Source organism: Panthera pardus, unplaced genomic scaffold (genome assembly GCF_024362965.1).
Source record: "Panthera pardus isolate Hobbes unplaced genomic scaffold, ASM2436296v1 HiC_scaffold_12, whole genome shotgun sequence".
Lineage (NCBI taxonomy): Eukaryota > Metazoa > Chordata > Mammalia > Carnivora > Felidae > Panthera > Panthera pardus.
This window is the reverse complement of record NW_026526677.1, coordinates 15,163,364-15,178,558: the sequence shown is the minus strand read 5'-3', so window position 1 is coordinate 15,178,558 and position 15,195 is coordinate 15,163,364. Positions and strand designations below refer to the sequence as shown.

Here is a 15,195-nt window from a genome sequence, read left to right as displayed (position 1 = left end):
CCTTCTCCCTTTTTAGTTTAGTCACTGCAGCTGTTTCCAATTTTCCACTTTCTCTCCACCTGCTTTTGGGGAGGGGTGCTTTTCCCATATTCTATCCCCACCCCAATTCTATCCACTCTGTGCCCACAAAAGCACCTCCCTGCCCACTGCAGCTTCTCACTCCCCAAGTTCACCTCTCTGCACTGCGTACCTGGTGAGTTCTCTGGTTCCGGTTGTGAAGATTGTTGTGTTAATCCTCCAATCAGTTTTCTAGGTGTGCAGGATGGTTTAGTGTTGGTCTGGCTGTATTTCATGGACGTGACACACACAAAAAACTTCCACGCTGTTCTGTCATATTCATTTTGGCTATTATTGATAGCGCTGTTATAAACAGTGGAATGCATGTGCCCATTCAATTCAGCATTTTTGTATCCTTTGGATAAATACCTAGTAGCGCAATTGCTGAGTTGTAGGATAGTTCTATTTTTAATTTTTTGAAGAACCTTCATACTGTTCTCCAGAGTGGCTGCAACAGTTAGCATTCCCACCAACAGTGCAAAAGGGCTCCCCTTTCTCTGCATCGTCTCCAACATCTGTTGTTGCCTGAGTTGTTATTTTTACTCATTCTGACAGTTCTGAGGTAGTATCTCAGTGTGGTTTTGATTCACTTTCTCTGATGATAAATGATATTGAGCATCTTTTCATTTGTCTCTTAGCCATCTGGATGTTTTCTTTGGAAAGGTGTCTATTCATGTCTTTTGCCCATTTTGTCACTGGATTATTTGTTTTTGCGGTGTTGAGTTTGAGAAGTTCTTTATGGATTTTGGATACTATTCTGACATGTCGTTTGCAAATATTGTCTCCCTTTCCATCAGTTGCCTTTTAGTTTTGTTGGTTAAAGACTCTTTATATATGATCCTTATGACCTAGAAAATGTAATATACAGTCACACACATGTGGAGATGAAGATGCTCAATGGGGCCCATCATAAGCCATGGGGAAATGAGTAAGTGTGGAAGCACCCAGATTTGATGTAGAAGCAGGTTCTTGCTAGAAAATAATTTGTTTCTTATAGAACCAGTTATTCAAATTAAGGGACTGAATTAATGAACTGAAAATCATTATGGTGTCAATTGACATAGATTCAGGCCTTGATCAACAGTATCTACTGCACCGCAGACTCTGGAACTATGATCACCTATCTTTTCAACAATTGTGATGTCAACCTCAGTAACTTCCCTCATCTCAAGGCCTCCTGCCTCTGAACCTCAGGGCCTCTAGAGCAGAGATTCTAACACCTAGAGGAAAGACCTCCTTTGCTGAGGATATGATTGGGTAAGTCAGCCTGAGACTGGTTCTCCTTTCACTTTGGCTTAAATATGACTTGCCTAACTTCAATGTTTTCCTATATGAAACTCACAATTTGTTACTTTTTTTAAAACATTTTTTAATGTTCAAATTAGATGTTTTCTGCATATTTGCCCATCTATCTGCTCCTCTTTGATCATTGTGAGGATCAAATCCATTTACCACTGGCTAGCATTTCTCCAGTAACAGTAATAAGCTTGGAAATTTTTATTAATTATAAAAATATGAAAAAAGAAAAAAAAGTCAGTAGAATAGAGGGTGCGGCTGACCGAAAGGTCTCACAGAGCATTGGACTGGAAAGGATTCAGAGATGGACTAGTTTGACCCCTTTGTTTTCCAATGAGCAACCTGAGACAAGCTTGTAATGACATTTAGAAGATGACTCAAACCCATGTCTTCTTACACTGAGCTTGAACTTTCCCCCTGAGTGTGCCGCTTTTTGCAACCAGGGCAACAAAGTTGTATTTTTGAGCACTCTCAGTACCTATAAAGCATTATAAACAAAACCATGTCTCATTGTCCCCTACCTCTCATTTCAGTGTCTGTTTCTCCTATCACTATCCTGCCAGAGTTAAAAGAAACAAAGCAAAACAGTTGCTAATGTAACAGTTTGTGAAAATTGCAAGTCTCTCTGGTTCAGTTCAAATGTATTTGCTGAAAATCTAGAGAGTTATTTGTGTTAAGATATTGTGGGGTGGGCAAACATTAAATGGAGAGAACTCCAACTCCTTACAAAGCTGATCGAGAATCATACCAAGTCATTGTAATAGGGAACAATGTGCTAGATAGTTTTGCAGTTATTTGATACAGTTAAATCTAGTCTTTACATCAGAGTCTAGTCTGAACATCTAATAGTGGAATGCCATAGTATTATTAAGTGAATTATTACACAAGAGAGGCTATTTTTGGTGCTGGATACATCACACCGTAAAGGTACTCACTGCAACTACGTACTATCACCTCAAAAGTCTGACTCTATGCCGATTTATGTAGCGTTTATTGCCACCAGCAGAAAGTAAGTTTCTGGAGAGCAGGAATCCTTTCCTCGTTTGTGACTGCTGACTTCTGTGCCAAGAACAGACATAGTTTAAATAAGGCTATAATAAATCTGTGTCGATAGCTGAGCTTTTGATTACTCCTCTCTGTAGACAATCCCCTAAGACTTAGAGATAGAACTTCTTTCTTGTAGGCCAACAAGATCATCTGAAGACAAATAGGACCATCAAGGGAAGGTGTAGCAGGCTTTTTGGAAGAACTCAATAGTTACCACTAACTGTTTATTGCGTACAAACTGCTGTAGAAAACACTTAATGATGAAGATGTGCTCTTAACAATAGACGTATTTATAGTCATGTTCACGATTCTATTACAGATTGCATTGTCCTGAGCTCTCATCCCTGAAACAGGCCATATAGAAAGAGGAAATGGGAAATAGTAACAATGTGACGGAATTTGTCCTCCTTGGCCTCACCCGGGATCCTGAAGGGCAAAAAGCATTATTTGTCATGATTTTACTGATCTACATTGTGACAATAATGAGCAACCTGCTCATTGTGGTGACTGTTTTTGACAGCTCCTCTCTGGGCTCCCCCATGTACTTCTTTCTTACCTATCTGTCACTCATGGATGTTGTTTATTCCACTGTCATCTCTCCCAAATTGATTATAGACTTAATCTGTGACAAAAAGACAATTTCCTTCCCAGCTTGCTTGGGGCAGCTCTTCCTAGAACACTTGTTTGGGGGTTCTGAGGTCTTCCTCCTGATCGTGATGGCCTATGATCGCTATGTGGCCATCTGTAGGCCACTGCATTACTTGACTATCATGAATCGACAGGTTTGCATTCTGCTGTTGGTGGTGGCCTGGGTTGGAGGTCTTATGCACTCTATGGTTCAACTTCTCTTTGTGTACAGCCTCCTGTTTTGTGGACCCCATGTCACTGACCATTTCATCTGTGACACGTGCCCATTATTGGAACTTACCTGCACCAACACCTACTCATAGTGGTTGTCAATGGTGGAGCCATCTGCATGGTCATCTTTATCCTTCTGCTCGTCTCATATGGAGTCATTCTAAATTATTTTAAAAGTCACAGACCAGAAGGGGAGCACAAAGTCCTGTCTGCCTGCAGCTCCTACACCACAGTGATTTTCTTCTTTTTGTTCCCCTTTCTCATGTATGTTAAGCCTGTTTCCAACATTCCCATTGATAAATCCATAACTCTGGTTTATATGGTTATCATTCCCATGTTAAATCCTTTAATATACACCTTGAGAAGTTCAGAGATGAAAAATGCTATGGAAAAATTTTGGTGTAAAAATTTAACTGAAGGTAGAATAAATGTGTCACTAACACTGAACACATTTATGATTAATTATTTTATTTATTGGAACATTTTTATGTAATTTTGAGAGAATGAGAGAGACAGAGCATGAGTGAAGAGGGCAGAGAGAGATGGAGACACATAATCTGAAGCAGGCTCCAGACTCTGAGCTGTCAGCACAGAGCCCAACTCAGGGCTTGAACTCACAAGTTGTGAGATCAAGTCCTGAGCCAAAATCAGACACTTAACCAACTAAGTCACCAAGGCACCCCTATGATTAATCCTAAAGCAACAAAAGGGTTGTAAATTCTGACAATGAATTTAGTCTATCAATGGATTCTCTAGTGATGTTTCTCTTTTGTTTACATAAAGTCATCAAAATGTAGAATAAATTGTCTTTTGAATTAAGACTCAATGCAATAGGGAAATTCTGGAGGTTGAATAAAAGGCACAGGTATTTGTACTATTACAAGCAAAAAGATAATTAATATCACTTTGTAGCCTTATTTTTCTTTGTTTATATTGAAGTGGGACTTAGAAACAAGTGTTTTAAAAATTTGAAAATATTTATATAGGCAGAGAGAGAGAGAGAATGAGTTGGGGAGGGGCATAGAGAGATAGAGGAAGAGAGAGAATCCCAAGGAGGTTCCATGCTCTCATAGCTAAGCCCCATGCTGGTCTCCAACTCAGGACCGTGAGACCATGACCCCAGCTGAAATCAAGATTCAGACGCTTAACTGACTGAGCAATACAGGTGCCCCAAGATTTTTAAAAATTTTAAATGTGAAAAACAAGCTACCTTTGAAAATTTACTTTCACCTAAAGTAATGAGAAAGTAATTTGTCTAATACTTAGAACAAATTACAGGGGCAAAAAAGTAGTTTAAAAATTTTAATGTTCATTATTCTATCAGCGCAGCAACTTTCTGTAGCTGCATTACACATCTTGTCCTTAAGATTTTTTCCATTCCTGAGGTCAATGCCTATGCTTTTGTAATTCAGGACATTTATATGGGAGATGTTATTGTGTTTGGTTGGATGCTTTCAGTAAGAAATGTTGTTAAATGGGATGTTGGATGTTTTCCCAAGTTGGGATGAACTTGTATGGGATGGTTGATGATGAAAACAGATACTGGTTCCTGATTTGAGCACAGAAAATCATACTAATCCCATAATAAACATATTTTTATGCTTTTCCTCATTAGCTGTTATGTACATTTTTTGCCATTCTTCAAAGAGCAGACAGAATGTCTTATTTTGTCTTTATGATACGGAAGATATGGGTAAAGAAATGTGTTATTTTGCATAACAGTGTGTCCCCCAATAGCTGTATTCAACTTAAGTACTTTGTACTGATAGACTTAATAATGATTTGCTTTGGTATAAACAAAATTTTGGTTTTCATTGTTATGTAAAAATCCCTCAACAACAGGTTTTTCTGTCTGTGGCCATCCTAGAACACTGAAAACTAGGAATAAAATGGAATTGCTTTCATTGTAATATGGAACATCATCTATGCTTTGAAAGCGTTTTCTTTTTTTAAAAATTTTTTAAGATTTATTTTTTAAATTTAAATCCAAGTTAGGTAACATATAGTGTAATAATAATTTCAGGAATTGAATTTAGTGATTCATCCCTTACATGTGACACCCAGTGCTCATCCCAACAAGTGTCCTCTTTATTGCCCTTCACTGCTTTAGCCTTTCACCCAACACCCTGTCAGCAACCCTCAGTTTGTTCTTTATATTTAAGTCTCTTATGGTTTGTCTCCATCTCTGGTTTTACATTATTTTTGCTTCCCTTCTAATTTGTTTATCTGTTTTGCATCTTAAAGTCTACATATGAGCGAAATCATATGATATATGTCTTCCTCTGACTGACTTATTTCACTTAGCATAATACACTCTAGTTCCATCCATGTTGTTGCAAATGGCAAGGTTTCATTTTTTTGATCACTGAGTAATATTCATGTGTGTGTGTGTATGTATATATACACATATACACACATATACACACACACACACACACACACACATATATATATACACACATACACACACATACCACATGGTATATATGATATATATATATATATATATATATATATATATATATACACACATATATATGTATATCATACATATATATGTATATACCATATATATGTGTGTGTATATATATATATACACATGTGTGTTGTGTGTGTGTATATATATATATACACACACACACATGTGTGTATATATATATATATATATATATATATATATATATATCCTTGTGTATAAACACACACACACACACACACACACACACACACACACACACCCCGTATATACCACATATATACCATATATAGAAGATATATACCATATCTTCTTTATCCATTCATCAATTGATTGGGTATTTGGGCTCTTTCCATAATTTGGCTATTGTTGATAGTGCTGCTCGAAACAGTGGGATGCATGTGCCCATTTGAATTAGCACTCCTGTGTCTTCTGGGTAAATACCTACTAGTCAATTGCTGAGTCCTAGGGTATTTCTATTTTTAATTTATTAAGGTACCTCCATATTTTTTTCCAGAGTGGCTACACCAGTTTCCATTCCCACCATCAGTGCAAAAGGGTTCTTCTTTCTTCGCATCCTTGGCAACATCTGTTGTTGCCTCAGTTGTTAATTTTACCCATTCTGACAGGTGTGAGGTAGTATCTCATTGTGGTTTTGATTTGTATTTCTCTGGTGATGAGTTGAGTGATGTTGAGCATTTTTCATGTGTCTTATAGCCATCTGGATATCTTCTTTGGAAAAGCATCTATTCATGTCTTCTGCCCATTTATTCACTGGATTGTTTGTTTTTCCAGTGTTGACTTTCATAAGTTCTTTATAGATTTTGGATACTAACCTTTTATATGATGTGTCAGTTGTAAATATCTTCTCCAATTCTGTCAGTTGCCTTTTAGTTTTGTTGATTGTTCTCTTTGCTGTGCAGAAGCTTTTTATCTTGATGAGGTCCCAATAGTTCATTTTTGCTTTTGTTTCCCTTACCCCCAGAGACATGTCATTAAGTTGTTGCTGCAGCTGAGGTCAGAGAGATCGATGCCTTTTTTTTCTTCTAGGCTTTGGATGGCTTCCTGTCTTATTATCAGTGTTTCACCAATTTTGAGTTTATTTTTGTGTATGACATAAGAAAGTGGTCCAGGTTCATTCTTCTGCATGTCGCTGTCCAGTTTTGCCCACACCATTTGCTGAAGGGACTGTTTTTTTTTTCCATTGGATATTCTTCCCTGCTTTGTCAAAGATTAGTTGGCCATACATTTGTGGGTCCATTTCTGGGTTCTCTATTCTGTTCCATTGATCTAAGTGTGTGTTTTTGTGCCAGTATCATACTGTCTTGATGATTATGGCTTTGTAGTACAGGCTAAAGTCTGGGATTGCGATGCCTCCAGCTTTGGTTTTCTTTTTCAGGATTTCATTGGCTATTTGGGGTCTTTTCTGGTTTCATAAAATTTTAGGATTATTTGTTCTAGCTGTTGAACAATCCTGGTGTTATTTTGAAAGGGATTGCATTGAATATGTAGTTTGTTTTGGATAATATCGACATTAAACAGTATTTGTTCTTCCAATCAAAGAGCATGGAATATTTTTCCTTTGTGTGTGTGTGTGTGTGTGTGCGTGTGCATGTGCATGTGTCTTCTTCAATGTCTTTCATTAGCTTTCTATAGTTTTCAGTGTATCGATTTTTCACCTCTTTGGTTAGGTTTATTCCTAGGTATTTTGTGGGGTTTGGTGCAATCACAAATGGGATCAGTTCCTTGATTTCTCTTTCTGTTGCTTCGTATTGAAGAAATGATGCAACCGATTTCTGGACATTGATTTTATATCCTGCAACTTTGCTGAATTCCTGTGTCAGTTCTAGCAGTTTCTTGGTGAAATCTTTTTTGGGATTTCCACATATAATATCATGTCATCTGCAAAGAGTGAAAGTTTGACTTCCTCCTTGCTGATTTAGGTACATTTTAGTTCTTTGTGGGGTCTGATTGCTGAGGCTAGGACATCCAACGTTATGTTAAATAGCAGGGGTGAGAGTGGAAATCCTTGTTCTGTTCCTGACCTTAGGGGAAAATCTCTCAGTTTTTCCCCATTGAGGATATTTGCAGTGGTCTTTCCTATATGGCTTTTATGATCTTGAGGTATGATCCTTGTATCTTTACTTTCTTGAGGGTTTTTATCAAGAGATGCTGAATTTTGTCAAATGTTTTTTCGGCATCTGTTGAGAGAATCATGTGGCTCTTATTCTTTCTTTTATTAATGTGATGTATCTCATTGATTTGTGGATATTGAACCAGCCTGGCATCCCAGGAATAAATCCCACTTGATCCTGGTGAATAATTCTTTGACTGTATTGTTGGATTCGGTTTGCTAGTATCTTGTTGAGAAGTTTTGCATCCATGTTCATCAGAGAAATCGGTCTGTAGTTCTCCTTTTTAGTGGGGTCTTTGTCTGGTTTTGGAATCAAGGTAATGCTGACCTTGTAGAATGAGTTTGGAAGTTTTCCTACCGTTTCTATATTTTGAAATAGATATTCAAAAGAATAGGTTTTAAGAGTTCTTTAAATGTTTGGTAGAATTCCCCTGGGGAGCCATCCATCCCTGGCCTCTGGTTTGTTGGGAGATTTTTGATAACTGATTCAATTTCTTTACTGGTTATGGGTGTGTTGAAATTTTCTATTTCTTCCTGTTTCAGTTTTGGTAGTTTATATGTTTCTAGGAATGTATCCATTTCTTTCAGATTTCCCATGTTTTGGTGGTACATAATTTCTCTTAATATTCACCTATTACTTTTTGTGTTTCTGAAGTGTTGGTTGTGATCTCTCCTCTTTAATTCATGATTTTATTTATGTGTCCTTTCCTTTTCTTTTTGATCAATGTGGCTAGGGTTTTATCAATTTTGTTATTCTCTCAAAGAATGAGCTCCTGGTTTCATTGATCTGTTCTACTGGTTTTTTTTTCTTTATGTTGTTTGTTTTGTTGTGTTTTGTTTTATTTCGATATCACCGATTTCTGCTCTATTCTTTCTTATTCTGTCTTCTGCTTGTTTGGGGCTTTATTTGCTGTTCTTTGTACAGCTCTTTTAGGTGTAAGGTTAGGTTGTGTTATTGAGATCTTTCTTCCTTTTTTTAAGAAGGCCTGGAGTAATATATATTTCCCTCTTGAGACCACCTTTGCTGCACCCCAGAGATTTTAGGCTGTCGTGCTTTCATTTTCATTGGATTCCATGGAATTTTTAATTTCTTCTTTAGTGTCTTGGCCAACCCATTCATTCTTCTTTTTCTAAATGTTTTTTAAATTTTTTAACATTTATTCATTTTTTGAAAGACAGAGTTAGACAAAGTGTGAGTGGGGGAGGGGCAGAGAGAAAGGGAGACACAGAATCTGAAGCAGGCTCCAGGCTCTGAGCTGTCAGTCCAGAGCCTGACGTGGGGCTCGAACTCACAAACCATGAGATCATGACCCGAGCTGAGGTCGGACGCTTAATCGACTAGCCACCCAGGTGCCTCCCCATTCATTCTTTAGTATGATGTTCTTTAATCTCCAAGTATTCGTGGTCTTTCCAATTTTTTCTCCTGGTTGTTTTTGAGTTTCATAGTATGGTCTGAAAATATGCAACATATGATCTCAATCGTTTTGTACTTCTTGAGGGCTAACTTTTGACCCAGTATATAATCTATTCTGGAGAATGTTCCATGTACACTTGAGAAGAATGTGTATTCTGATTTAGAATGAAATATTCTGAATATATCTGTTAAGTCAATGTGGTCCAGTGTGTCATTGAAAGCCATTGTTTCCTTGTTGGTTTTCTGCTTAGATGATGAGCAATGTCCATTGCTCTAAATTGGATGCTTGGAGTGTCCTACTATTATGGTATTATTATCAGTGAGTTTATGTTTGTGATTAATTTATACACATATTTTTTGGGTTCTACATTGGGGGTGTAAATATTTACAATTGTTAGAGTTTCTTGGTGGATAGACCTCTTAACTACAATGAAGTCTCTTGTTAATCTCTTGTTACAATCTTTATTTTCAAATCTAGTTGGTCTGTTGTAAGTATGACTACACCAGCTGTATTTTGATGACCATTAGCATGATAGATGATTCTCCATCCCCTTACCTTTCATCTGTAGGTGGCTTTAGGTTTAAAATGAGTCTGTTGTAAGCAGCATACAGATGGGTCTTATTTTCTTGTCCATTTTGATACCCTGTGTCTTTTAAATGCAGCATTTAGTCCATTGACGTTTGGAGTGAGTACAGAAATATATGAATTTAGCACCATTGTGTTTCCTGTTGAGTTGGTTTTTCTGGTGGTGTTCTCTGGTCCTTTCTAATCTTTTTTGCTTTTGGTCTTTTTTTTGTTTTGTTGTGCCCTTTCTCTACTCAAAGTGACCCCCTTATCCTTTCTTGCAGGGCTGGTTTAGTGGTCACAAACTCCTTTAGTTTTTGTTTGTCTGGGAAACTCTTTATCTCTCCTATTTGAATGACAGCCTTGCTGGATAAAGAATTCTTGGCTGCATATTTTTCTGATTCAGCACGTTGAATATATCCTGCCACTCCTTTCTGGCCTGCCAAGTTTCTGTGGGTAGGTCTGCTGCAAACCTGATCTGTCTTCCCTTATAGGTTAAGGACTTGTTTTCCCTTGCTGCTTTCATGATTGTTTCCTTGCCTGAGTATTTTGTGAATTTGACTATGATATGCCTTAGTGATAGTCTTTTTTTGTTTTTTGTTTTTTTTTCATGTAATGGGAGTTCTTTGTACTTCTGGATTGAATCTCTGTCCTTCCCCAGATTAGTAAGTTTTCCACTGTAATTTGCTCCCATTTACCTTCTGCCCCCTTTTCTCTCTCACTTCACCTTCTGGTACACTTATGATTTGGATGTTATTCATTTTTTAATAAGTCACTGAGTTCTTTAAGTCTTGTACCATGATCTTTGCCTTTGTTTCCTTCTTTTTTTTTCTGCTTCATTATTCTCCATATTTTTATCTTATAAATCACTGATTCGCTGCTCTGCTTCTTCCATTCTTGCCATTGTGGCATCCATTCAAGATTGTATCTCAGTTATAGCGTTTTGAATTTCATCCTGACTAGATTCTATTTTTTTATGTCTGCAGAGAGGGATTTCTATGCTTTTTTCAACCCCAAGTAGTATACTTATTATCATGATTCTAAATTCCGGTTCAGAAATACTTTTTATATCTGTAATGATTAAGCTCCTGGCTGTGATTTCTTCCTGTGCTTTGTTTTGGGGTACATTCTTTCATTTTGTTATTTTGGAGGGAGAGAAAAATTAATAAACTAAAAATTAAAATTAAAAAATTAGAAACAAAACAAAATTCAAATAAGGAAAGCTAGATCCTAGGTGTGTTTTTGTTTCCTTGTTGAAGGCAGGTTGATAGAACAGAGAAAAACAGGGAAAGAGAAGAAAAAAAAGTAAGAAAAAATTTAAAATTAAAAAATTGTATCATAAAATATTAAAAAAGAAATTAAAAAATGGAATAAACAATTTTAAAAAATAAAAAATAAAAAACCTTTTTTCTATCTCCATCCACAAATGAAGAAAAGATAGAAAAAAAGAAACCAGTTTAAGCAAAAACAGAAGCAAAGAGAATGAGTAAATGAAGTAGCAAACAGAATAAAACTGTTATGAAGTTACATCCAGTTTTCCCTTGAACTGAAATTATGAAGCTTTCTATAGTTTGTACACTAAACAGGTGGTGTCCTTGTGCTGATTCTAGGAGATGTGCTTGGAGGGCACAGTTGGGTGGGGCTTGGTGTGATGTCTCCATTCTCCACTAGGTGGCGCTGCTTAGCTTACCAGTGTAGATAAGTGTGACATTTTTTTGCACGTGCGTGTATGCACCTACATGGGAGAGGTAGAAATGGCTTCACCAAACTCCCTAGTTTCTGGCACAGGAACTTCGTGCTCTCACTGGCCTCTAATCAAGCACCCCTCATTTGTCTCACTCTGTCCACTCCCTGCCTCTACAATGTCATCGTCCAAGCTGTCTGCCTGCCAGGTGGTACCTCCCTGCAGAGTTTTATCACTGTCTGGCGACTCTGTCCAAATATCAGCAAACATGGCTGCACTCCAGGGTCTGCTGGGACCTTTGCCTATGGGGAGCCTGTATGGCCTTTACAAAAAGCATTCCAACTACTCCAAGCAAGGGAGTTTCATGTTCCTTGCCTTTATTATTAAAACAATTTTAAGTATTGCATAGTTTCCTGAATCTTACTTTTTTAAATTAAGTTTTTAATTTTAATTCCAGTATGGTTAAAGGACATTGTTATATTAGTTTCAGGTGTTCAAGATACTGATTCAATGTTTCTATACATTACTCAGTGGTCATCATGAGAAGAGTACTCTTTAATCCCCATTACCTGTTTCACCTATCTTCCTGCCCATCTCTGGTAAACACCAGTTTGTTCCTATAGTTAAGAGTCTGTTTCTTGGTTCTGCTCACTCTCTTTTTCCTTTGCTCATTTATTTTGTTTCTTAAATTCCACATATGAGTGAAATCATATGGTATTTCTCTTTCTCTGACTGAGTTACTTTACTTAGTATTATACTCTCTAGATCCATCTATATTATTGCAAATGGCAAGATTTCTTTCTTTTTATGGCTGATTAATATTGCATCATGCATATGTACACACACACACACACACACACACACACCTACACTACTTGTTTATCCGTTCATTTATTGATGGACACTTGGGCTGCTTCCACTATTTGGCTATTGTAAATAATGCTGCAATAAACATAGGAGTGCATGTATCCCTTTGAATTAGTGTTTCTGTATTTTGGGGTAAATACCCAGTAGTGTGATTCCTGGATTATAGGGTAGTCCTATTTTTAACATTTTGAGAAGAACCTTTTGTTTTCCATTGAGACTGCACCAGTTTGCATTCCCACCAACAATGCATGAGGCTACCATTTCACCACATCCTCGCCAACACTTTCTGTTTCTTGTGTTTCTGATTTTAGCCATTTTGACTGGTGTGAGGTGGTATCTTGTCGTGGTTTTGATTTGTGTTTCCTTGATGACGAGTGATGTTGAGCATCTTTTCATGTGTCTGCTAGCCATCTGGATGTTTCTTTGGAAAAATGTCGATGCATGTCTTTTCCCCATTTTGTAACTGGGTTATTTGTTTTTTGGGTGTAGAGTTTTAGAAGTTCTTTATGGATTTTGGATACTAACTGATATGTTATTTGCAAATATCTTCTCCCATTCTGTAGGTTGCCTTTTGGTTTTGTTGATTGTTTCCATGACTGTGCAGAAGCTTTTTATCTTGATAAAGTCCTAATAGTTCATGTTTGCTTTTGTTTCCCGTGCCTTCGGTGACATGACTAGTAGGAAGTTGTTGTGGCTGAGGTCAAACAGGTTGTTGACTCTGTTCCCACCTAGCATTTTGATGGTTTCCTGTCTCACATAGGTCTTTCATCCATTTTGAATTCAGTTTTGTGTGTGGTGTAAGAAGGTGGTCCAGGTTCATTCTTCTTGTTGCCTTCCAGTTTTTCCAACACCATTTTTTGAAGAGACTGTCCTTTTTCCATTGGCTATTCTTCCCTGCTTTGTCAAAGACTAGTTGACCATATAGTTGTGGGTCGATTTCTGGGTTTTCTACTCTGTTCCATTGATATATGTATCTATTTTTGTAGCAGTACCATACTGTCTTGATGACTACAGCTTTTTAGTATAGCTTTAATTCTGGAATTGTAATGTCTCCAGTTTTGTTTCACTTTTTCAAGATTTCTTTGGCTACTTAGGGTCTTTTGTGATTCCATACAAATTTTAGGATTGTCTGTTTTAGCTCTGTAAAACATGCTGGTGTTATTTTGATAGGGATTGCATTAAAGGTGTGGATTGCTTTGGGTAATATAGACATTTTAACACTGTTTGTTCTTCCAATCCATAACCATGGGATGCTTTTGCATTTTTTTCTGTCCTCTTCAATTTCTTTCATCAGTGTTCTATAGTTTTCAGAGTATAGATCTTTTATTTTTTAATGTTTATTTACTTTGAGATAGAGATAGAGAATAAGAGATGGAGATGGAGATGGAGATGGAGATGGAGATGGAGATGGAGATGGAGATGGAGATGGAGGGAGGGAGGGAGGGAGAGAGTGAGAGAGAGAGAGAGAGCGAGCACACAAATGCTGGGGAGGGGCAGAGAAAGGGAATCCCAAGCAGGATCTATGTTGTTAGTGCAGAGCCTGAGGGTGTACTTGATCCCACAAGCTGTTTGATCATGATCTAAGCCAAAATCAAGAGTCAGAGGCTTAGCCAATTGAGCCACCCCAGCACCCCCAGAGTATAGCACTTTCACCTCTTTACTTGGGTTTAGTCATAGGTATCGTATTATTTTTGGTCCACTTGTAAATGGGATTGATTCCTTGATTTCCTTTTCTGCTGCTCCACTATTGGTGTATATAAATGCAACACATTTCTGCATGTTGATTTTATATCCTGCGACTCTCCTGAATTCATGTATTAGTTCTCGTGATTTTTTGGTGCACTTTGGGTTTTCTGCATAGAAACCTTATGTAGAAAATAGTGTCATCTGCATGTTGTCTGCAAATGATGAAATTTTGACTTCTTCCTTGCTGATTGGATGTTTTTTGTTACTTTTTATGTCTTATTGTTGAGGCTAAGACTTCCAGTACTATCTTAAATACTAATGGAGAGAGTGGATATTGTTGGCTTATTCCTGACCATTGGGAAAAGACTGTCAGTGTTTCCCCACTGAGGATGATGATAGCTGTGAGTCTTTAGCATATGGCCTTTATGATGTTGAGGTGTGTTCCATCTATCCCTACTTTGTTAATGACTTTTATCAAGAATGGATGTTGTATTTTGCCAAATATTTTTCTGCATCTATTGACTAGATCATATGGTTCTTATCCTTCCCTTTATTGTCATGTTGATTGATTTGTGAATATTGAAACAACCCTGAATATGAGGAATACATCCTGTTTGATTTTGGGAAATAATTCCTTTAATGTACTCGTGTATTAAATTTGCTAGTATCTTGTTGAGAATTTTTGCATCCATGTTCATCAGGGATATTGACTTATAAGTCTCCCTTTTAGTGGGGTCTTTATCTGGTTTTGGAATCAAGATAATGCGGGCCTCAAAAATTTTTTTGGATATTTTCCTTATATTTATATTTGTTGGAACAGTTTGAGAAGGTATTAACTCTTCTTAAATATCCGGTGGAATTCTTCTGGGAAGCCATCTGGCCCAGGCATCTTTTTTTGGAGATTTTGATTGCTGAATCCATTTATTTGTTGGTTATAGGTCTTTTCACATTTTCTGTTTCTCTCTGTTTCGGTTTTGGTAGTTTGTGAGTTTTTCAGAGGATGTCCATTTCTTCCAGATTTCCCAGTTTCTTGGCACATAATTTTTCATAGTATTCTCTTCTAATTGTTTGTATTTCTGTGGTATTGATTGTGATCTCTCCTCTTTCATTC

The 15,195-nt window shown here is 37.2% G+C and overlaps 1 pseudogene; it reads left to right on the top strand.

The window, feature by feature from the left end:
* The first annotated feature begins 2,771 nt into the window (after nucleotides 1-2,771).
* On the top strand, nucleotides 2,772-3,706 carry LOC109245177 (olfactory receptor 4A16-like; annotated as a pseudogene).
* The last annotated feature ends 11,489 nt before the right edge of the window (nucleotides 3,707-15,195 follow it).